Source organism: Armigeres subalbatus, unplaced genomic scaffold (genome assembly GCF_024139115.2).
Source record: "Armigeres subalbatus isolate Guangzhou_Male unplaced genomic scaffold, GZ_Asu_2 Contig1905, whole genome shotgun sequence".
Taxonomy (NCBI): domain Eukaryota; kingdom Metazoa; phylum Arthropoda; class Insecta; order Diptera; family Culicidae; genus Armigeres; species Armigeres subalbatus.
This window is the reverse complement of record NW_026942734.1, coordinates 6,808-30,933: the sequence shown is the minus strand read 5'-3', so window position 1 is coordinate 30,933 and position 24,126 is coordinate 6,808. Positions and strand designations below refer to the sequence as shown.

The 24,126-nt window shown below is 34.8% G+C and overlaps 1 long non-coding RNA gene across 1 annotated transcript; it reads right to left on the bottom strand.

Annotated features, from left to right (window-relative positions):
• Positions 1-21,948: 21,948 nt before the first annotated feature.
• LOC134203513 (uncharacterized) lies at positions 21,949-22,614 on the bottom strand. The gene is made up of 3 exons (XR_009977626.1): positions 22,412-22,614; positions 22,228-22,348; positions 21,949-22,135 (listed from the first exon to the last, which is right to left on the bottom strand). It is a non-coding gene; the product is annotated as an uncharacterized LOC134203513 (long non-coding RNA).
• Between the last annotated feature and the right edge of the window lie 1,512 nt (positions 22,615-24,126).

The window sequence follows — 24,126 nt, the reverse complement described above, 5'->3', positions numbered from 1 at the left end:
TCACGCCGATGATTGGCCAACACAAAAATCGCAGTATGCAGATTGTTTGCATCTGCCGAGCTAAGGCAACCTATCAGGCATTAATTAAATAGTTGTTATACCTTTAGCAGATTTGTTTGCATTTATCTCTGTCACTTTTACCCGCATTGGCATGTTAAATGTTAGATCATCCAAGATCTTATTGGCTACAGAATGCAATAATGGTAACTTGGCTTCTGAAGCTGGAGCACGATGGGGCACGTGACCCACCAAATTGAACATTTCCTTCACTCTCCTTGTACTTAAATAGCCAGAATTGTTCTAAAAATAACGGTTTCGATTTATTTTGATAAACAATTCCCAAAGAAATTTCTTGGTTTTCCTGAAATAATTTCCGAAGGAAGTCCTGGAGGAAGTTCTGAAGGAATACCTGAAGAAAATTCTTTGAGTTCTTAGGAATTTCGGAAGTTATCTCCGTCTGGAAGATTTTCTGAAGAAATCCCAGGAGAAAATTCCGAAGGAATGCTTGGAGGAATGTCCAAAGAAATTCTTTAAGAAATTTAAGCATGTAGGTAATTCCTTTAGAAGTTCCTTTGAAAATTGCTAAAAAAAGGTATACTAGAATGAGTTTCTTGATGACTTACCGAATAAATTTTCAGAAGAATTATTAAAGGTATTTACGAAAACAAAAAAATAATTAGAAATTTTCGAAGAAGTTCCTGCAGTAAGTTCCGAAGGAATTCTTGAGAATATTCGAATAACCGCAATCTCAGGCGTGGTAGCGGGTAACTTTTGGCTAATTTTAATTTTGGCCAATTCCTAGAGTTCATGGCGGAAATTGAATGACGGATCGGAAAAAATTACCGCTAAGTGCCTTTTTGTCCGAAAGTTGCTCTTAACTTCTTCGTGACTTAATATTCGCTTTGAAACTTGGCCAACCGTTTAACTTGGTGTTCTTATGGGATTTCCGACAATAATTTATTGAAAGGGTTTCATGTCATAATTTATAAACTATAAGTGATGCAAACAGAATGCCCACAGGGATTTGTTGATTTTATAAGTTTTTTTTCAAAAACTAATGAATTTCATTTCGTATCGAATGAACTGTTTACGTTCAGATTAATATTTTCAATTTTAGATATACTTTCCAGTGTTTCGAGGAAACCGAAAGTGAGCAAGGGGTTGCGTTGGTCGAAAGGTCTTTAATGCATTCCTTGAGCAAACATGCATGCTTTCCATTTTTTGCAACAAATAAATATATCAATTTTGTAACATAAAATGAATCGAAAAATTAACATCTGCATCTGTGTTTGATAATGTAATGGGATTTAAGGTGGTTCATTGATTACGTATCAATACTTGTGAATTTTTAAAAATATATTCAGATGATATACATTGATATGATATACAACTGCAAATGCATAAGTTTTGGGTACTCAAATATAAAAATCGTGAATGTTTAAAAATTTTGATGATTTTGAATTTGACGCACACCGTACAAACTGTTTGTTCAGACATGTCATTAACAAAAAAATAGATTTTAAAATGATTCTTTGATCTCTGGCAAGAATCTGTGCTGTAACTAATTCTAAAATAACATAATTTTGACGCAAATATTACAGTTTTTATGAGACGGGGAGAAAATTGTTTTATTGTTATGTTTTGGAATGTATAAAAAAGTTTTGTTCTTGCTTGTTTTTTTTTCTTTTTTTTCTTAAAACTTTTTTTTTTAATTGTAAAAGTTACATCCAAGATACAATGCATAACATAAACAATTTTAATTTCAGTATATTTGGCCATGAAGAAAAAAAATGGCTTTAGCGTGATAAGATTTTTAAACATTCCCATTTTTTTTCATGGATTCATTAAATTTGCTTGAAGTAAAGAAGCTCATGAGTTTCCTTGATACTTAATACTTGAAATCATGAGAGGGCAAACCCTTAATTGAGGGTCAAATTCAAAGGGGTGTAAGTGACAAAATCTTAGTTTTGAGAAAAATGACTTAAGTTTTTCAATATTTTTTCATATAAATCGTATAAAGATTTTAAAAATAACTAATATACTGGGAATTTTTAATTTTTTTACAAATACCGTACTAAGTATATCAATATATTGACGCAAAGTTCTAAAACCAAAGCATTTTTTGCTATAGTCAACTCAATGTTGACCAAGATGTCATTTACACCCTTTTGCTTCTAATCCACTCAATTGATTACCCAGTTAACTAACATGTTTTGTACAATGGAGTCGTTTCTTAGGCAGGTGATTGGTATCTTCCGTAAACTTTGTAAACTTATGTGGAATTTAACCCACGTAAAAACTAGTCGGGCAAAGCTTGTAGGAAACATGCGCGCGTAGTTTTATTTTATCGGAATTGCTTAATTTTCCTCGGACACTTTCTCATTATGCTTACTAGTAAGTTGGCCATTTATGTTCGTAAAATTCATGATTTCATCCCTCAGCTCCTATGTTCATCAAAAAAACAAAGCAGCAAAAATGAATTCAATTTGTTGTTTATTCTTGTGATTTTTTAAACAGTGAGCATACATGTTTGTGAAAAGTTACAATTAAGATTGTGCTGTATTTGTTTGTTTCGCGATGAGATGAATATATGTTTAGTGAAATGGAAAACGGAACAGTTCCCTTTATGAATATACTTTAAAGTGGGATTCATTTTTACATGATTTATGAAGAAAGTTAGTTTCTAAAATTCTTTTTAACGTTGCTATATTTTCCATAACAACAGAGATTCCGACCGCTGACTTATAAACTTGATGAGTCGAAATAATTCTATATCTGAGAAATAATTAAATAAGTACTATTGCCACATAAAAGTCAACTGAAAGTGACTATTTAGTCACTCTTTCTGGAACTGAAAGTCTCTATTTGGTCCCTTTTTTCGTCAGCATTGGTCACTAAAGTCACTATTTTGAACGACATTGGTCGCTACCAGCCCTGCAATCTCAATATTTTGGGAGTTTTTCTTGGCATGTCATTTTGATTCCAGAGTCAAAACTGAATTTGTTTTACTACTGTCCGAGTTTTTGAAGAAATTCCAGGAGAAATATAGGAAGTTCTATGTAAATTCAATAGATGTTTGGAAAATCCATTTAAAATTCCTTCGTAAATTACTTTCAGAACTTCTTCGAATATTCCTACAGAAACTCATTTTAAAATTCTGTTCGAAAATCTTTTCAGGTTCTTTTCGGTTATTCCTTCAACAATTGAGTCGGAAATTTCTTCAGGAATTTCTTCGAAAGTCTCTTTAGAAAAGCCACAAATAATTAATTTGGACATTTATCCAGGGATTCATTCAAAAACCCCTCCGGAAAGGCATTTGAAATATTTTCAGAAATTCTTTTGGAACTTCCTCCAGGAAGTCTTTAGAAAATTACTTCAGTAAACCATACAAAATTACTGCAGGAATAGTCCCGGAAAGAGTTCAAATTTGGAGAAATTTCTAAAGGTATTTGAGAGTTAAACTTATTTTCAAATAAAAAACACTTAAAAACGTTTAAAAAAAATGAAGGAATTTACAAACAAAATTTCCGAAGATTTCGCAATAGAAATTCTGAAGAGATTCCCGAAATAATTCTAAAAGTAATTTAAAAGGAAATTTTCGAAGGTCTACAGGAATTTCTGGAACAGTTGCTAAAGGAATATCCGATGGGATCACTATAAGAAATTTGAAAAGAAGTCCTTAAGAAATTTTGCAAATAAATTCCAAAGGGAAATTTCGAAAGAATACCAAAAATATCTTCCTAGAGTTTCCGAAGAAATATTTTTAGAAATTTATGAAGGATTTCTCCCAAATGGTTTTTCGAATGTATTCATAAAACAGTGTCCGTAGGTATTCTCATAGAACTTCTTGAAGGATTTTCCATGGGTATCTAATTCTTAAAGGAATTTTCTAAGGAATCCCTAAAAATAGTTCCGAATGAATTAGTGAAGAAATTCCCAAAAGACTCCGTAAAGGAATTTCCGAAGAAATCCCTCAAGTAGAAGGAAATTCCTGATGGAGTTTTTGAAAAAAATTCGGAAAAAATTTCCGAAGAAATACCCTAATAAATTTTCAACTGAATTCTTGGTGGAAGTTCTGAAGGAATTCGTAGGAGAAATTTTATATTAATTCTTAGAATTTCTTTCTCGAGTTTTCTGAGGAATATCTTGAGGAATTTTCACACGAATTTCTGGATTTATATCTGAAGTACTTTCCAATGAACTCATGTGCTGTGATGCAGAAATGTCCTAGTGGAGGATGTAATGTAAACTTTTGCTGTGGAGATACAAGCTATAGCTATTAGGATGCTCCCCCCATCAGTCTGACTGAGGCTAGCAATTGTACAAAAAAAACCTAAAATTCATAAAAAGCATGAAATGCCTTGCTGCGTGGTTTTTTTTATCAGCTCAAAATTCGTAACGCCGATTCACGCCGCCGCCGCCGCCGAACATTGCTTACGGCGTGACGCCGCCGACGCCGCCGACGCCGCCGACGCCGCCGCCGCCGGTGTAAAAATGGCCTTACGCCGCCGCCGTTCACAAATACTTCGGCGCACAGGTCTAGTTCGAAACGAAATTCCGCGGAATTTCGCGGAACTTGAGCACGGTGAAATCTGATTTCTTGTTTCGTTTCGTAAAATTACAAAAATTTCGCTAGAAAAAACTAGCTTCTAACGAAATTTAACGGAATTCCGCGGAATTTCGAAACAAATTTAAACTTTAGCCATACTTCACATTATCAAAAATTTTGGCTGCGCCGCTGAACAAAATCGTTAAGTTGTTTTCAAAACTTTAGGTTATACAATTTTTTCTATTAACGCTTACTACATAACCCCATTCTTAGTCGACAAATACGTATGTAGTTTTCTTCTATGAAACGTCTTCAGTGTTCCCAAGATTCAAATTTATATTTTGTGATATTTTTTACTATTTGTACAATACGAATGCAGAATCGATTGTATTGCTACTGGCCATGGGACGGCAGCTAGTCCGGGAGAACGCGAAGTGAAAAAAATCTACCTCGCGTAGCAGAAATTTGTTTAACCAGTGTACAATAGGGCAGTTCAAATTTCAAAAATGTTTGAAAATTCCAACTCCCATATGTCTAATAGCATCATTTTGATAATATAGGAGTCCTGGCAAAATTTCAGGCAATTCGGTGGCCATTTAGGGGTGGCGCGAAGTCAATTTATGTTTATATGGAAATTGGTATGGGAAAAACGTAAAATTTATTCAAGTCTTCCTACAGCTGTCAAATCATGATGAATTCAAATAAACATCCCCAACCTCCCTTTTTGGAATCTATATAAATGAGACCTCCGGGTAATACATTAGTTATGAGTGGATTGAACGGTTCTGTTGACAGTGTGAATATGGGATGAATGGCTAAAATGGTGTAATTAGCCTCAACGTAGCAGTGGAAATATAAATCAAAATTAATGAGTTACCCACTGGTTGAGCTCAAATAGATTCCAAAAATGGAGGTTGGGGATGTTTATTTGAATTCATCACGATTTAAGAGTTGTAGGGGGATTTGAATAAATTTTAAGTTTTTCCCATACAAATTTCCATATAAACATAAATTGACTTCGCGCCACCCCTAAATGGCCACCGAATTGCCTGAAATTTTGCCAGGGCTCCTATATTATCAAAATGATGCTAATAGACATATGGGAGTTGGAATTTTCGAACATTTTTGAAATGTGAACTGCCCTAGTGTACAATCGACCTTGTAGATGTTGATCACGCCAGCCAGTAGAAGCTTATTAAACGAAGCACATTGATTTTGCGTTGGATTGATTTGAAACACAGTTTTCGTCTTCTTGTTTTCAAAGAATCTTCGTTTACAATAAATATTTAGTCACTTACCAAGGGGCTCCACAATAATTACCTTCACTACTAACCAACGATTCCTTTCCCGTAGCGCTCACGGAGATGCAGAACATTCCTTGGTCTTTTACAGCAAAGAGTGTTCAACTAATTTTCCTTTCCTTATCCTAAATTGACTGTAAGGACGTGACCGGTATCGACGCATATATAAGAATAACTTTTTTGTAGCCAGAGAATATTATTTAATTGGTAAGCTGTGCATATTTGCTGTTTCTGCCTTAAGGGTTATTGGCTTAATTTTCAAAATGTTCGTGTACATTTAGGGAAACTGTTCCGTTTTCCATCCCACTGAATATATATTCATCTCATCGCAAAACAAAGAAATACAGCACCAATCTCGTCGCTTCTTTTTGCTAACACGCGTGCTCACTGGTGAAAAAAAAAACACAAAAATAAGAAACCAACCAAATTCCTTTTCAATGCTTTGTTCTTGATGGGCACTTCCACAGTTATTAACTACGAGGTTTCTAAGCCAGGTTACCATTTTTGCATTCGTATATCATGAGGCTTACACGATGATACTTTTATGCCCAGGGAAGTCGAGACAATTTCCAATCCGAAAATTGCCTACATCGGCACCGGGAATCGAACCCAGCCATCCTCAGCATGGTCTTGCTTTGTAGCCGCGCGTCTTACCGCACGGCTAAGGAGGGCCCCATGATGGGATGGATATAGGAGCAATGGAATGAAGTGCCGAACCGTTCCCCTATATTGGATTAATCATTTAATTTTCACCTTCACGCGAGTCGAGTCAAGTACGAGACAATGAACAAGGCTTATAGATGAGGTAGAAATACGTATACACCCAGGTTTTTTTTTACACGGTTGGAATTCATTAATTTCTTGGTTAACCCGAACATTCACAGCATTTTAAATACCCCCTGAATTTTCTTTGATTTTTTGTGAATTTTTTCGTGGGGTTAACTCATAGTTTCATTGACGCTGAAGGTCTTAAACGACTAAAACCAAACCGTGTAAAAAAAAACCTGGGTGTATGTAAAAGTAATATGACGTGGTGGAATTAAATGGACTTGTACTAAACTCATCTTATGACAGTGAAAATATTCCACAAAAAAAGCTTAATAATTTTCATTTAATTTTATTTTGATCAAACTATGCGTTAATAGCACCCATGTGACCATGGGTGGGAAATATTAATTTACAATAAGTATTCCCATTGAAAATTTGTACACTACAGTCGCTTTTGAAGCGGGGGTACGTACCGCTTAAATCCAATAATCTGTCGAAAACCACATAAATTCCAAAATCCGCATGAAAATGAGTCGCATAAAAAGCGACTCCACTATATTCTTATTAAGTCATATGCTATGTTTAGGCAAGGCAAGTGAATTGAACAAGTGGCTTGAATTCAATGCGAATTGAAAACGTTTGTTCAAATCAATTGAATGACAAGAAACATGAATAACTTTTGGCAAGTCAATTGAATTCAACTGTGTTGTTTAAATAACTTGACCAGTCAAAACGTAACAATTTGGTGCGTCATAATTTGTAAGGGTATGCGATAACACACTTTTTCCTAACGAAACGAAACGAAATTTAAAATGTCTATGCTGATTCGGTTCGAAACGAAACGAAATATAGATTTCTTTCGAGACTTCGAAACGATACGAAATCAAGGTTTACTTAATTCGAAATTTTTCGAAACGAAACGAAAGCTTAATTTTTTCCGCGGAACTTTTATTAAATTGGTTTTACATTATGCACGCAATTCTGATTTAACTTTTTCGAAGTCGAATAACTGTTTTGCGACCAAAAGAGTTATAATAACAGAAGAAGGTAATCTGTGATAAATCATACATTCTCGCCGCATATACTATTGGCGATAAGACAATACCCCAGCATTTGTGCCGTTTTCAAAGGAATTCATCGTGGAGCGTATGCTCCCGAATCTGATCAGTTTTATATCAGTTTTATATCAGTTTTATATCAGTTAGTATATAAAAAAATAAAGAAATTGTGAGATTTTTCATATACGGATTCAAATTTCGTTTGAAACCTTAGTTCACTTAAGAATTATGTAATTATGCTGAAGCATACTTCATATTTTTTGTCAGCGTGGTTTCACAGTATTGACTTAGTCAAAATTAGAAAATAAATGCTTAGATTTATTTTTTATTTAGCACGATACTCAATTATGTATCCACATCTGCCAGGCGTATACGCAGATAGAGAATTGATATTACTAGACCAACATTTGAAAAGGGCGTATCAGCCAAAATGCATTCCTTCTTATTCTTCGTTTTCACTAGAAAAATCCTGTGCACCTTTCTAAAATGCACAAAGATATGTATTTCAGATAGAATTTCAGAGACCCATAGTCTTATATACATACAATCATCTCGACAAACTGAGCTATTGTCTGTGTGTCCTTGGCATATGAGAACAGCTGTTATGGTCAGTATGAGCAACAAATCTGCAACGTTCCTTACATATTGTGCAGATAGTCAAAGAAGAGCTTACTAGCTTGATTATCTGTACACTAGGGTGGCTCAAATTAGTATGGAAAAAACTTTTTGCAATTTTTTTTGATGGGCCGCCCTCTTATTCGGTTCTATTTGATGCCCTGATGCTCTGGACAAAATTTCAGCCAAATAGTTGACTTTGAGCGGTGCTTAGACGGCACAATTTCAGATTAAGAACTATGATATTCATTCAGTTCATGAAGCATTTAATACAGAATGTTATATTTAAAACTGCGAAAAGATTAGTATTTGCCCGGCGAAGTTATTAGCATTTTTCTGAAGTGAGGTTTGAGCAAATTTCGTTTCTTTTACCTTTGAAAGAAATAAATTCACCCATACAACACTCCAATAAAATGCTGATATCTTTGCCTAATAAACTCCAATCTTCTCGCGGTTTTCAGCATAAAATTCTGTATTTTATTCTACCTGAGAGACCTGAGTGTCATAATTCTTCAATGGAAATTGTGCCGTCTAATTGCACAATCAATCACTGTTTTCTGATGTTTCTGCATACATTTTTGCATATAAACTTCCAACCTGTTTAGCTTCGCCCAATCGTTGATCGATTTGGCTAAAATTTTGTCCAGAGCATCAGGGCATCAAATAAAACCGAATAAGAAGGCGGCTCATCAAAAAATTCGAAAAAGTGTTTTTTGAGCCACCTTACTGTACACATCGTAGTTGCTAATCATGATTGGTCGAGAAACAGCAAATATGCACAGCTCACCAATTAAATAATATTCTTGGTGTACAAAAAAGTTAGTCTTATTGTATACTTGCTTCGGAGTTTCCAATTCATAACCAATAACGATGCTGGTCACGTGCTTATAGTCAATTTAGGATTAGGAGAGGAAAATTAGTTTAACACTCATTATTATAAAAGACGGGAAAGGAATCGTTGGTTAGTTGAGAAGGTAATTCATGTGAAACCCCTTGGTAAGCGACAACACATTTATTTTAAACGAAGTTATTTTGAAAACAAGAAGACGAAAACTGTGTTTCAAATCAATTCAACGCAAGATCAATGTGCTTCGTTTATTAATCTTCTACAACGCGATCGATTCCGCACTAAATAATTTTGTCATTAGTGCAGATATTAGTTTTATTACTTCGCGTTCTCCCACACTGGCTGGCGTGATCAGCATCAACACGATCGATTGCACACTGGTTAAACAAATTTCTGCAACGCGAGGTAGATTTTTTTCACTTCGCGCTCTCCCGAACTAGCTGCCGTCCCATGACCAGCAGCAACACGATCGATTCCGCATTCATATTGTGCAAATATTAAAAAAAATATCACAACATTTAAATTTTATAGAAGTTTTCTAGAAGAAAACTACCTACATACGAATTTGTTGATTAAGAATGGGGTTATGAAGTAAGCGTTAATAGAAATATTGTATAACCTAAAGTTTTGAAAACAACTTTACGATTTTGTTCAGCGGCGCAGCCAAAAATTTTGATAATATAAAGTATAGTTTAAGTTAAAATTTGTTTCGAAATTCCGCGGAATTCCGTTAAATTTCGTTAGAAGCTAGTTTTTTCTAGCGAAATTTTGGTAATTTTACGAAACGAAACGAAATCAAGAAATCAGATTTCGCCATGCTCAAATTCCGTGAAATTCCGCGGAATTTCGTTTCGAACCACCTGAAACGAAATTTTTCGAAATACCGTATATGCTTAATAATTTGAACAAAATTAAAAACTATATGCACACTTTAATGTAATTTGCTCAAATAATTATAATTGAATGATAAAAATTATTTGCTTGTGCAATAAACAATACTAATTCCAGAGTATATATTAGGGTGCATACATAAATTACATAACGCTTAAAGGGGAAGGAGAGAGGATGTTGGAAAAGTCCAAAATTTTCAGCTGATTTATACAAAATTATTTAATCCATTATTAATGGATCTTCCCTTAGTAGAAATAACAAATAGGTTTTTTTTTGTCTTTCTCGTACAACAAAGTTGTACCGAAAGGCTATCATTTCACTCCAAAATCGAACCTTTTATAGAGGTGACGGAGACCCATGATGTCATATACCAACCCGACCAGTTAGTCATAACAATTATATTAATATGTGTTACAAATAACAATACTTGAAATAATTTTGTTATAAATGTCAACGTCAAACGTCAAAAATGGATGTAAGAAAATTTCACGATCGTCATAACTTGATTATAACATAATGTATTATGCTTATTTTACAGAAAAACTAAATTGCCAACATTTTAGGTATAGATAGGAATTGGAAGAAAAAAAAACGAAGTTCCCACCTTCAATATAACTTGATCGTACATTCAAAGTTTAACCAGCTGGACAAATTTATTTGCCTACATTGTGGATAATCATAATCTTTTCAATAACATCTATATATATAAAACAAAGTTGGCATTTGTACGACCGCGCATCACTCAAGAATAGACAACCCAATTTTTGCTAATTTATATCCCTTTTCTTCTTCTATTTACGAGGAAAAATGTTAAGATGAAATTGAATAGTTTAAAGATCAATGCCCAATCTTTTCGTTGAAAAGGGTTTTCGTACAATTTTGCATGATTTTTTTTTCAATTTTGATCATCTCTTCTATATATATAACATCTATATATATATATATATATATATATATATATATATATATATATATATATAGTAAGACACCCAGAAATCGCCCTCCCCCCAGTTTTCGCCCACCTATTTTAAAATCTTTATTTCTCGTAAACTAGTTGTTGAAAACAGAACCAGTTAAAGTTTATCCATACAAGCATCAGTAAATTATGAAAAAACCTGAACTTTAACTGTTTCCAACAACTGGTTTTCGAGAAATGAAGGTTTTAAAATAGGTGAGCAACTGAGGGCATTCTATATATATATATATATATATATATATATATATATTTAGGGTGGCTCAAATTAGTATGGGAAAAACTTTTTTCATTTTTTTTGATGGGCCGCCCTCTTTTTCGGTTCTATTTGATGCCCTGATGCTCTGGACAAAATTTCAGCCAAATCGGTCAACGTTTGGGCTGTGCTAAACTCGTTGGAAGTTTATTTGCAAAAATGTATGCAGAAACATCCAAAAACAGTAAGTTGCAGCTGGACTACACAACTTACGATGAAGAACCATGATACTCATTCAGATTTTGTAGAATTTAATACAGAATGTTATGCAGAAAACCGCGAGAAGATTAGAGTTTGCCCGGCTAAGTTATTAGGATTTCTCTGAAGTGAGGTTTGAGCAATTTTCGTTTCTTTTACCTATGAAAAGAAATAAATTCACCCCTAGAACACTCCAGTAAAATGCTAATTTCTTTGCGTAATAAACTCTAATCTTCTCGCGGTTTTCAGCATAACATTCTGTATTTAATTCTATAAGAACTGAATGAGTATCATGGTTCTTGATCGTAAATTGTGCCGTCCAACTCCAAATCACTGTTTATGGCTGTTTCTGCATACATTTTTCCATATAAACTTAAAACGAGTTTAGCATATACCCATTGCCCGGCTAAAACTTTGTCCAGAGCATCAGGGCATCACCTATAGGAAGGCTCAGAATAATAAGGCAGCCCATCAAAAAATTGAAAAATTTTTGAAAACCACCTAATATATATATATATATATATATATATATATATATATATATATATATAAAACAAAGTTGGCATTTGTACGACCGCGCATGACTCAAGAATAGACAGCTCAATTTTTGCTAATTTATATCCCTTTCTTTTTTTTATTTACGATGAAGTTGAAAAAAATTGACAATCGAAATAAAATCTCTCCGATGATAATTTCAAATCATGTCATCTAAGTTGATATTATCATCAGATAATGGAAAGATCAATTTTTGTTAATTTTGGTTTGGCTACTAAATTAATTCGAAAAGTATCATGATAAAATAATGTCAAAAAAAGAAAAAAATATTTTGAAAAACCGTTTTTTTTAGATAAATTGTACGTACGTACACAAAATATATCAGCAAATTGATCAGTTTTGGGCGAGACAAAGTTCGCCGGGTCAGCTAGTGATATATAATATAAGCTATTTTTATCAGTATTGTGTAACACCTCGAGTTATATTTTTGTTCAATTAATAAGATATTTAGTAATATTTTTGAGAAAAACTAGAAGAGATTTTGTTACATTTTTTGTTATTTCAACTACTTATGGTACATGTTTTATAACAACTGCTGTTATAAAAAAAACTGCTGTAACAGAATCACAAATTCTGATATAAATCTGTTACTATCTACTGATTGGGAATCGACTCAGCTCCTCGAGCTGAACATATATCTGTCTGTCCGTGTGTGTGCGTATATATAAATATATTTAGGGCGAAACCAAACGATTTAATCGAGAAAGGCATCGTCACCGCTAAGTAGATTAATTTGTTTTTTTTATAGTGTTCGAGGTGTTTTAACTAAGGCCCTTGGCAAAAGTTAGGCTAGAGTCAAAACAAGAGCAAACCAATGATGTAAATTATGTTTTTTCATCACAAAGATTATATATGCAAAATTTCAGAGAAATAAAAAAATAAAAAATTGAAATCTCGAAAAATAAATCATGATTTCATAGAGAATTGCTCAATAGGACATTTGGCCGAATAGAGCATTTGTTCTGCCAATTGTCCTATTCAGTGTAACGTTGTGTGGATTTTTCGGAAAAAAATTACTGGATTTGCTTAAAGCTTTAGACGTTTTTATCTTTTTAAGCAAAATCATTTGTAAATATATTATGAAATTAGATTATTATTTTTAATTAATAAATATTTGAGAACAGTGGTAAAGTGAAGTGCTTGAAATAAAATCTTTTGGTGTCTTCCAGATAGCTGCTTATGTCGGTGCGTCTGACACTTTCGCGATTCTCTCCATTTGCTGGAGTAGATATAGAGACAAAAAAGGTAATTTAAATGTATGACTATATTTTTTTAGGGTGATTTTCCAGGATTCACCGGGTGATTTTGAACATTCAGTCAGCAACCGTTCTAGGATTTACCCTGAGGAATTGTCTCAAAAACAGTCGGGCAAGTCAGACTGGTAGTCTCTCGTACGCGAGAGTGGCGCTAAAGCCATCAAGGTTTATTAATTCCCTCAGACGATTTGCAGACGGTTACATCAGTCAAAAGACCTACTCGGTCAAATGACTTTTTCGGAAAATGACTTATTCGGCTAAATGTCCTACTCGACCAAATCTCGGGTACTTATTCAAAAGGACGTATGTGATTTTGTAAATAAAGATTCATACGTCGATTTGTACAATCTGATAGTACTCCCACGCAAACCATCACCACAGACAAGTATGGGAAGCCTTCGGCTACATGTTGATGGTGTTGGATTGCGTGAAAGTCCATCAGATTGGACAAATCGACGTTTGAATATTTGTTTACAAAATCACATACGTCCTTTTAAATAAGTGCCCGAGAAATGTCCTGTTCGGCCAAATGTCCAATGCGGCCAAATGGCCTATTCGTCTATACGACCCTTGATGCCTCTGATGCCCGTGATGCCTCTCAGCTGGCGACAATCTTTACTGGTACCAATACCAAAAACACTTCACCCGAAGAATGAAAATGATCACCGGAGAATTTGTTTGAGCAGCGTGGGTTACAAAATTTACGCTTCATGGATTCAGCAAGACCAAGGTGTCCATCAAACTGCCTTCCTTCATGGTAGATCAACTATGGATCATCTATTTGTAGCTAAATGAATTTTAGAAGAAAAGTGGAATGCAGGAGATGATCTGATATTAATGTCTCTTGATATTAGTAGAACATTCGATAACATCTCTTTGTAATGTCTTACAAAAATATTGCAGCAGAAGAATGCCTAATAGACTGATCAGCAGAATTGTTGAATGTGTTAGAAGAGTCTTTTCAGACTTTTTGGAATGGACAAAAATCAACAGCAAAACGTCGTCGAAAGGGAATTGAACAAGACTATCCGTTGTATCCCTACCTAATCAATTAGGTATGGAGGAGGTCTTGTGGAAGACAGAGAATGAACTTAAAGGTTTCTTTGTTTTAGATCAGATACACAACATCCGGTATCCGATCATTTTATCATATGCCGACGATATCCTCATCATCGCTTGTAACAAGAAACAGTTGAATAAGCTACTACCGGTACTAAAAAAAAATCAGAAGGGTTATATACAAGATACGTTCGCCCGACGTAAACTACGTAAAACAGATCATAAGATAATTATTTTGGTTAGAGCCTAGAGTGATTGAACTTTTTACTTTTGCGCTCCCTTATGCTTGAACGATAACATTTGCTGTTTTGGTGAACCTCCTAAATTTTCAACTGAATTGGTTATAATATAACTGAGTACGAGCAGTTAGAAGTTTGTATGAAACTTACTATAGAAAACGCCCCGTATGTGAGAGATCGTTTTGTGAGGGCGGATAATTAACTATTTAGGGGAGATCTCCCAAAGCCGGACACCTCCAATACCGGACACTACTTGCAGAGGTCCCTCCTTCATCTTATTAAGTACAAAGGAAGCTATGGAAAAGGCTTCTATCGGCAAGGAATATCAGATCTTCATGTGATAAACTTTGTACAAAATTTGAAGTTGAATAAAATTCTTCACACCTGTTTTGTCAATTGTTTCTTCTTGCTGAAAGCCACAGAAATTAGCAGAAACAAAAATTGAAGAGGACATTGCAAAGATGGGAATTTGGTTTAGGATATAAAAATGTAGCTGAAGAGTCAAATAAAGCTCCACTAACAATTTTTAATATTTACAACTTAAAGCACGCGAAGAATTTACTATCTGAATGATGTCTTTACTCATGCAATAGTGTCCGGTACTAGGAGACATTTTTCTGAATCGTAAAATTTTTCACCAAAATTTATCGTTGAAAAACGTGTTCAAATGATCAAATATACCTAGTTTATATGAATCATCAATGGTCAATAGTCATATTTTGTTTTTCCTTTTTCAATATTCAGCAATATAACTCACGAAGAGGATGACCGATTTGCGAGATTTCCTCACTAATTGATTCGTATTGGGATCAGCTGTGTTTCTATATGCAAAATGTTAGTAAATTTTAAAGGAAAAGTTGGGAAAATTGTCAAAAATACAATACAGTGTTGACCCGATTTTGTCACTCTCCGATTTTGTCTACCCCGATTTTATCACGTTTTCGACCGATTTTATCACGTCCCGATTTTGTCACGTTTTCGACCGGATTTTGTCACCCCAAAAAATTTTGTCATTCTTTTTATTTTTGTAAATAATACCAAAAACAACATTGATTTTCATGAAATAACTTTCATCGCCTGTAGTTTATTACGAACGACTTCTGAGTACCTGGAAAATATTCTGTAAGCAATTTCGGCAAGAAACCGTTCACACATTTGGCCTTTCCAAGGCATAAAATGATTCATATTTGTGGAATGAATTAAAAAACCCAGATTAATCCACCTAACGGTGATGGCGCCTTTCTCGCGCAAAAAGGTAATACATGTAGCCTTTATGCTTACACCTCGATGATGTACAAGAAAGGCAAAACAGTTACACCGTCTAATGTTATGATAGAAAATTTACACTAGTAGACGACAGATGGCGCTGCAAAAGTTTCTCGAATTTCCTATGTTCAATTTTGATTTGACTTTCGGACTATTTCATAGTACTTAGTACTATGAAACTGAACGAAGAGCATGCTTACGCCTAAATGCGTAAAACTCGAGCATCGTCATAGTACGATGAAACTGTTTTTAGGAGCAAACCACGGATAAACTTTAAAAATATTCATAGATGCAAGGCATTTTTCATAACACATTATTGTTCTCTGTGACTATGTCTCATCACTATTTTAATATTATCTATTTTTTGCAATTTGCAACTATTATGAAATTCAATAGTGATCAACAGCGTTTTAGTCTCTGTCGGATGCAACTTGTTGCAAGAAAATCGGTTAAGAGTTTCTATGTGAAAATTTGGCTAATGTTTTTTATGGCAGGATTTGTTTGCGCACACACAGGCACACATACATACACACACACACACGGACAGACAGACATTTGTTCAGCTCATCGAGCTGAGTCGAATAGTATATAACACTATGGGTGTCCGGGACTTCTATCAAAAGTTCGAATTTGGAGTGAAATGATAGCCTTTCAATTTTAACTTTGTTGTACGAGAAAGAGCAAAAATGAAAGAAATTTTTTCCAATTTTGTCACATACCCTGTTTATCACCCAAAATTCACCAGGGGTGATAAAATCAGGATTTTACTATATTAGGGCGAGTTTGCAGAAAACCTAATGCGATCGCTCGAAAAATGATCTAGAGTGCGGCGTCGCAATCAACGCAGAAAATTTTCACATTTGACATTGACATTTCGACATTTCGAACGTTAAACGTAAAAACCCTAGCAGCGCAGGGTACGTTCTGCTAGTATGGTATAAATGGAAACATAATCCGGATAGTTAGAGTTTTTTTGATATGGAATTGCTTTTTTTTTTTTTTTTTAACTAATTTTATTTGCTAATTATCCAATACATGCATTTATCTCTTAGACTAGGTGTTCCGTGTTTTCTTAACACTATCATCCTTATTTGCTATGTTACGCTTTTAGTTATTAATACATTTCAATTGCCTCTGGCAGTTAAATTTTTCCTCTGGTTGAATTGAACCATGTAGGAATTACAATGTTTTCAACTTAAACTAAACTTAACCTATTTTATACTAAAGAATTTGCAAAGGAGTTAATCGTTGCAATAGAAGATTGCAACGATTTTTCATCTAAAATTGGATATTATTTTTGTTGGACATTTGTTGCAATGTCTCAATATTAGAAATTCTATGAAGTTCATTGGTACTATACCACAGGCAACTTCAGAATCATTTTCAAAATTTTATTTTGAATCCTCTGGAGTGCCTTCTTTCTGGTATTGCAGCAACTAGCCCATATTGGCACAGCACAACATGGCGAGTCTAAAAATTTGTTTGTAAATCAAAGTTTGTTCTTAAGAACAAGTTTTGATTTTTCTGTTATAAGTGGATATAGACACTTAATATATTTGTTACATTTGGCTTGAAGGCCTTCAATGTGATTTTAAAAGTTAATTTTTGATCTAGCAGAAGTCCTAAATATTTAGCTTCGCTAGATCAATTAATTGGAACCCCATTCATAGTGACAATATGTCTGCTACAAGGTTTCAAATAAGAAGCTCTCGGCTTATGGGGAAAAATTATAAGCTGAGATTTGGAAGCATTCGGGGAAATTTTCCTTTTTTTGCAAGTAAGTGGAGAAAATATCGAAACTTTTTTGCAATCTACTACAAATGACTTTGAAACTTCGCCCTTTGGCTGAAAGGCCGTGTCATCTGCAAACAAAAGATTTTTGACACCCTGGTGGTAAATCAGGTAAGTCAGAAGTAAAATGTTATACAATATGGGCCCCAGTATGCTGCCTTGGGGACACCAGCCCTTATAGGTAATCTATCAGATTTAGTATTCTGATAGTTTACCTGCAGCAAACGATCTGATAAATAATTTTGGATCAGTTTAATGATGTACAGAGGAAAATTAAAATTCATCAATTTTACAATCAAACCTTCATGCCAAACACTATCAAATGCTTTCTCTATATCAAGAAGAGCAACTCAGTCGAAATATCCTTCAGATTTGTTGAGCCGAATTAAGTTCGCAACTCTTAATAACTGATGAGTGGTTGAATGTCATGGCGAAAACCAAATTGCTCATCAGCAAAAATGAAATTGTTATTAATATGAGCCATCATCATATTTAAAATAATATTTCAAACAGTTTGCTTATTCAAGAAAGCAAACTGATTGGGCAATAAGTAGAAGCCTCAGCTGGATTTTGTCATGCTTCAAAATTGGAACAGCTTTGGCGTTTTTTTCATTTATCTGGAAAGTATGCCAATTGAAAACATTTGTTAAATAAATTAACCAAAAAGGATAAAGAGCTCTCAGGAAGTTTTGATAAGTATGTAGAAACTACCATCATCACCCAGGGCTTTCATATTTTAAATTTTCTAGTAATAGATTTCACTTCATCCAAATTGGTTCCCAACGAAGGGTCAAACATATTCTCTTGATTGAGAATGTCTTCGAAGCTCCGTGTAACCTGATCCTCAATTGGACTAGTGAGACCTAGACTAAAATTATGGGCACTCTCGAACTGCTGAGCAAGTTTTTGAGCCTTTTCGCCATTTTGTTAATAAAATTTTATTTCCCTCTTTAAGCGCTGGAATTGGTTTTTGAGTTTTTTAAAATTTTTGTTAATTTCCAAAAGGGTTTCGAACTGGGATCAACTTCGAGACATTATTCTCAAAGTTGGTATTTCTCAGAATAGCGAAACGTTTTTTAATTTCATTTGCAAATCTCGCCAAATAACTTTCAACGCGGGATCGCGAGTTCTTTAGTATGTGCCTTCTTCTCACATTTTAAGACGGATCAGTAGCTGAAGATCGTCGTCAATAATAATGGAGTTGAATTTAACTTCACATTTCGGAATTGCAATGCCTCTGGCTTCGACAATTAAATTTGTCAAAGATACGAGGAGCATTATCAATATCACTTTTGGTATCGAGAGGAATATCAACATCAAAATTCCTATCGATATACGTTTTATCTAAATCCCAATCAGCTCTATGATAATTAAAGTAGAGCTGATTGGATTATAAATAACTTCTTGTGAGATTTCAAATGTCACAGGAAGGTGATCAGAGTCAAAGTCAGCATGGGTTACCAATTGGCCACACAGCTGACTTGAATCCGTTAAAACTAAATCAATTGTAGAAGGATTTCGACTGGAAGAAAAACAAGTTGGTCCATTGGGATATTGAATAGTATAATATCCCGCAGAACAATCTTCAAATAAAATTTTACCATTAGAATTGCTTTGAGCATTATTCCATGAACGGTGTTTGGCATTGAAGTCACCAATTACGAAGAATTTTTGATTTGTTTGCGAGTCAGAATTTGAAGATCAGCTTTCAACAAATTCTTTTGCTGCCCATTGCATTGAAAAGGCAAGTAGGCTGCAATGAAGGAAAATTGTCCAAAAATTTGTTTCAACAGAAACTCCCAAGGTTTCAAAAACTTTGGTTTCAAACGAAGAAAATAATTTATGTTTTGATACGTCTATTAATGACAATGGCGACCCCACCACAGGTGCTGTCAAGACGATCATTTCTGTAGATGAAATAGTTTGGATCTCTTTTAATGGAAGTCCTGGTTTTAAATACGTTTCAGTTATAATGGCAATATGCATTATGAACTGAAAGGAAGTTGAATAATTCATCTTCCTTACCCTTTAGAAAGCGGGCATTCAATTTAGAACTTTCACACAATTATTTGGATCCATTGAAACAGGTCCGATAACAATTTTTTGTGTGTACTTTATACCAACCTGAACAGCTTCAGGAATGGTATTTGCTTTGAACATTGCATCAATCATGTGATGCAATTGTTCGGATAAAAAATCAAAATCGGAAGCAGTCATGCTACCTGAATCAACAACTTATGACCGTTATTTTCCGTTGGGACATGGGTATAAACCTCATTTTGAGAAGAGAAATTTTGGTCTACCAGCAGCGATGTTTGCATACGTAGGTACATTGGAAAAATTGGAATTTACTGAAGTGCTTGCTACCCGTTGACGAGCAGCAAAAATTTGTTTGTGAATTGTGGTGGGTATGAATTGTTCGACCGGTAACCGGTTTCGAAATTTGAGCGTTTGAAAATTTCTACCCGTCGAATCTGGGATCAGATTGGAATTTCCCGTCATCAATTTTGCACGGAATTCAAAACTTTTTTTGCGTGAAGGGCATTCCCAGAAATTGGTTATGATTGCCCCCACAGTTTGCGCACTTAAATTTATTGGAATCTTCGCTCTGGGACATGCGTCCTTGGCGTGAAGGTTCAACACAAATCATGCATTTAGCATCCATGTGACAATGTTTGGTTCCATGACCCACTTTTGGCACTTACGGCACTGGGTAGGGTTTTGGAAATTTCCCCAGGCCTGCGGAAATGTTCCCATGTCACACGGACATGAGACATAATACAGGCCTTTTCAAACTTTTCATATTATTTAGTTCACTTTTGTTAAAATGAACTAAATAAAATTCTTGAAAGAAATGCCCTCTGGGAAGTACCAGAATGGGATTTCTTTTCATCTTAATTACTTGGACTGGTGAAAATCCAAGTAATTGAAATTCAATTTAATCTCATCCAGTGATTTGTCATCACTGGGGAGACCTTCAAAGACGACTTTGAACAATCGCTCAGTTTTGTCGTCGTATGTGAAGAATTTATGGCGCTTCTCAGTTAAATAGTGAAGAAGACGTTTGCGATCGTCAAAGGATCGGCAAAACGCGGCAGTCACCCTTCCTAGCAATCTGAAATGAAACCTTGATTCCCTGAAGGTTACTCAAAATCTCATTCCGGAAGCCAGAAAACTCGGCAACAGATACCACAATTGGCGGAATCCTTTGCTTTTCGCATGAATCGAATCACCTGGGCTGAAGGTAGATTCGATTTGCTCCAATTCATCATTAATCAAATCGAACTGATTGCTCAGTTCGATTGGAAAAAGTATTTCCGATATTAGAGTTAGAAGGAATATCTGAGATTCTCAGCTTCCTTCTATTTTTCCGCGCTTGGGCAGGACGGTCTTGAAACCTTGTTTCTTTGAAGGAAGTGGAGAATTCAGAGACTCCCCTTCCTCTTGTTTTGTTAATACTCATTATACTTACTGAGCGTGGAGACGTGACCTTCTAAGAGTTTTTTCCCAGAACGGTGTCCCTGCAGGATTACCACCGCTTGTCGGAATTTTACTTCCGCAAACCAGGTCCAACGTAAAACGAAGGCACGGGTCCTTGCAAAGATCGTAACAGGATCAGTGGGTACAAATAGCGCTAAGAAGCACCGTTGAAATTAAAATAGCTTCGGGTAGTATTAAAAACTTCCTTCCGCAAAGAGAAAGAACCGCACAGCACGAAAGCACGATGCGGTCTGATGGAATTGCTAATATCATCTTCCAAACTTGGACGTACATGTTCATGATAGAATTAGAGGCGAAAGTATAGAATTGATAGTTCCGTTGGGATACGGCAGGCATGAATAATGTTTTTATAGAAGTCGATTTGAAAGCGAGCGGAGGCAATATTTGTGATGGCACATATCACGACCTTCCTTCTGCCAAGCTCCCGTATGAAGGGAGGAAGAATATCAGTGTGGAAGCCAGTGAAGATATATCAGCTTCACTGATATTCTTCCTCCCCTACAGGAAAGCAGAAGAAAATCAACAAACCTCATCCTTATATCGACTGCGTGTTGATTTTACCGCACCTTAACGATATTCTTTCGAAAGGCGGATGATAGTCATTCAGTCGAGTTCGACATCGGATGGTGAACAGTCGTATGAACATCATCCAAAAACGAAAATAAAGTAATTCCAATAAGAAATGTATATGAGTTGGCAAGCATATGACAATCGTTCGTAAATCGATTGATATTTGGATTAAATTCAGTATGCTATACTTGCCGTGAAAATATAAAAAAATATTTTCGTGTGATTAATATAAGTATAATAAATAAAATGTGCATTATGTAAATAGGTTTTTATTGTTCTCGCTTTGATAATATACATATAATCTACACATGCTTAAGTATGTATTTTATTTTTAAAGTTCGGAACATCGTCGCTTGGTCGTAAAGCAGTAACCGAGAGTTGCCTGTCATTCCGAGGCTTCAGGATAACAATTCCGGGTACAATTACGTGTTGGCTGTCAGGACTGAAATTATATTTATGTTTATTTATCTTGTTTTTCACATTGAAAGTCAAATATAGTTTATGAAGTATTTTAGAATTATTCAAAATACTTACAGTTGCAAAAATTGTAGTATCCATTTCTGTTGCTAAAAAACACCTAGCGTAGCGTATCAGAAAGAGGTTTATCTTGTTGGGAAGAAAATTGCCGGTTGTAATCATTCTCGTGGTAACTTTTCTGAAAATACAAATCAGGCTTTATTTCAATAGTTTCACAATACCAAAATGTATAAATACTTACAACTTCTTGAAAATTCCAAATATTTCAACAAAACACGAGTAAATCCACTGAGCGTCGGCATAGCAAAATGGTGATTTTCCAACCGCGGTTCACGAACGTCAATACGTCGTACAATCGGCAACTGAAATTTACTTTAAAATCAAATGATTTGGGTTGTGGGGCTGGTTCAAAATAAGAATCATCCGGTTTAGAGATGATGCTCACTTACTGTCACCATATGACCAAAAGAAAATGACAAATCATTCATTTGCTAAACCAAACATAAGTCGATCAGCAAATTATGTTCTTTTCAATCGAGATGGATTCTGCATATGCTGCGTTCCATCATTCGTAAATAGACAGATATAAATGAAGAGATAAGCGGATTACATTTCATTCAATGTGAGGATGATATTTTCGTTCAGTGTATGCTTTCGCCTCTAATTCTATCATGAACATGTACGTCATAGTTTGGAAGATGATATTATAAATTCAGTAGAAAACCGAATTATAGCCGCTAACAAAGTTGGATTTTCCTCACAATCCATACGTTAAACCTAATTTCGGAAGTAGTGCGCTGTATACCACATCACCAAATGAAAACAGCGCACCACTTGAAGTTGGGTTTGGCGTATAGATTGTGAGGAAAATCTAACTTTGTTAGCAACTATAATATTTTCAAATTGATAATATTAGCATTTCCATATCATTGTAAATCGTTTAACTTCACGTAGAAGTAACACACACGAAATCATTAATTTAGTAAAGTTTTTTTGTTAAATGGCTTATGTGTCCGGCACTGGAGGATCTCCCTCTAAATAAAATCAACCCGAAGACTTCGTAGAATATTTCTAAATCTGTAAGACGATTGTTGTTTCGAACCGATCGGATTTTCGTAAGCAAAGTATAAAGAAAATAAAAATGCTCATTATTGATATGTTATTCTTTTACGTGCTTCATTTTCACGATTTTTCATTTTTCACACGATTTAGTATTTCCTTAATATTTTTTCTTGCAAGCATTGAATTATTTGGCAATAAAGACGATTTATTCCTTGCTAAGTTTCCTATGTTGTAATGTACTCATATATTTTTAGATATTAATGACCAACGTTTGCAAAACGGTTTCCGAAAAAAATGACTGTTCTCATAGTAATTCTCATACAAACTTCAAACCACGCGTGCGTGCTTAGTCAAATTACAACCATGGGGTCAGGAGGTAGCGAGGCTTGTTTTTGGTAAACGTTTTGCCGCATGTAATGAAGTAGTTTTTCCGCAAATCATGTTTCGATCGCAGACCAATCCATTTATGTTTCGAACAAAACTGGCGTAACTCACTATATATGAAAAGTGGTTGGATATGACAATTTAAAATTTTCATTTAAAACCCCAAATTTTATTATTCCACAGTGGTGATGATGCCTTTCTCCGATTGTTATTCGACTTAGATTGATTAATGCATTCAATAGTTAATTTCCTATTAAATGGCGATTAATGCTTTTGAAATGTTATTTTACAGGATGCTGCCGAAATAGTAGGATACACGCTAACTTTCACCTACTCAGTGACTGAGTAAAATTGCATCGCTCTCTCTCCACAGAAATTTTACTCAATTCCCGTGAGAACAAATAAATTGTAACCTTGTTTAAAGTTGATAATCTATTTTAATATTCACCTCTTGCTAACATGAACATGTCCAGCATCTGTAGCACTTTTAATAAACACTACTTTTTGCTC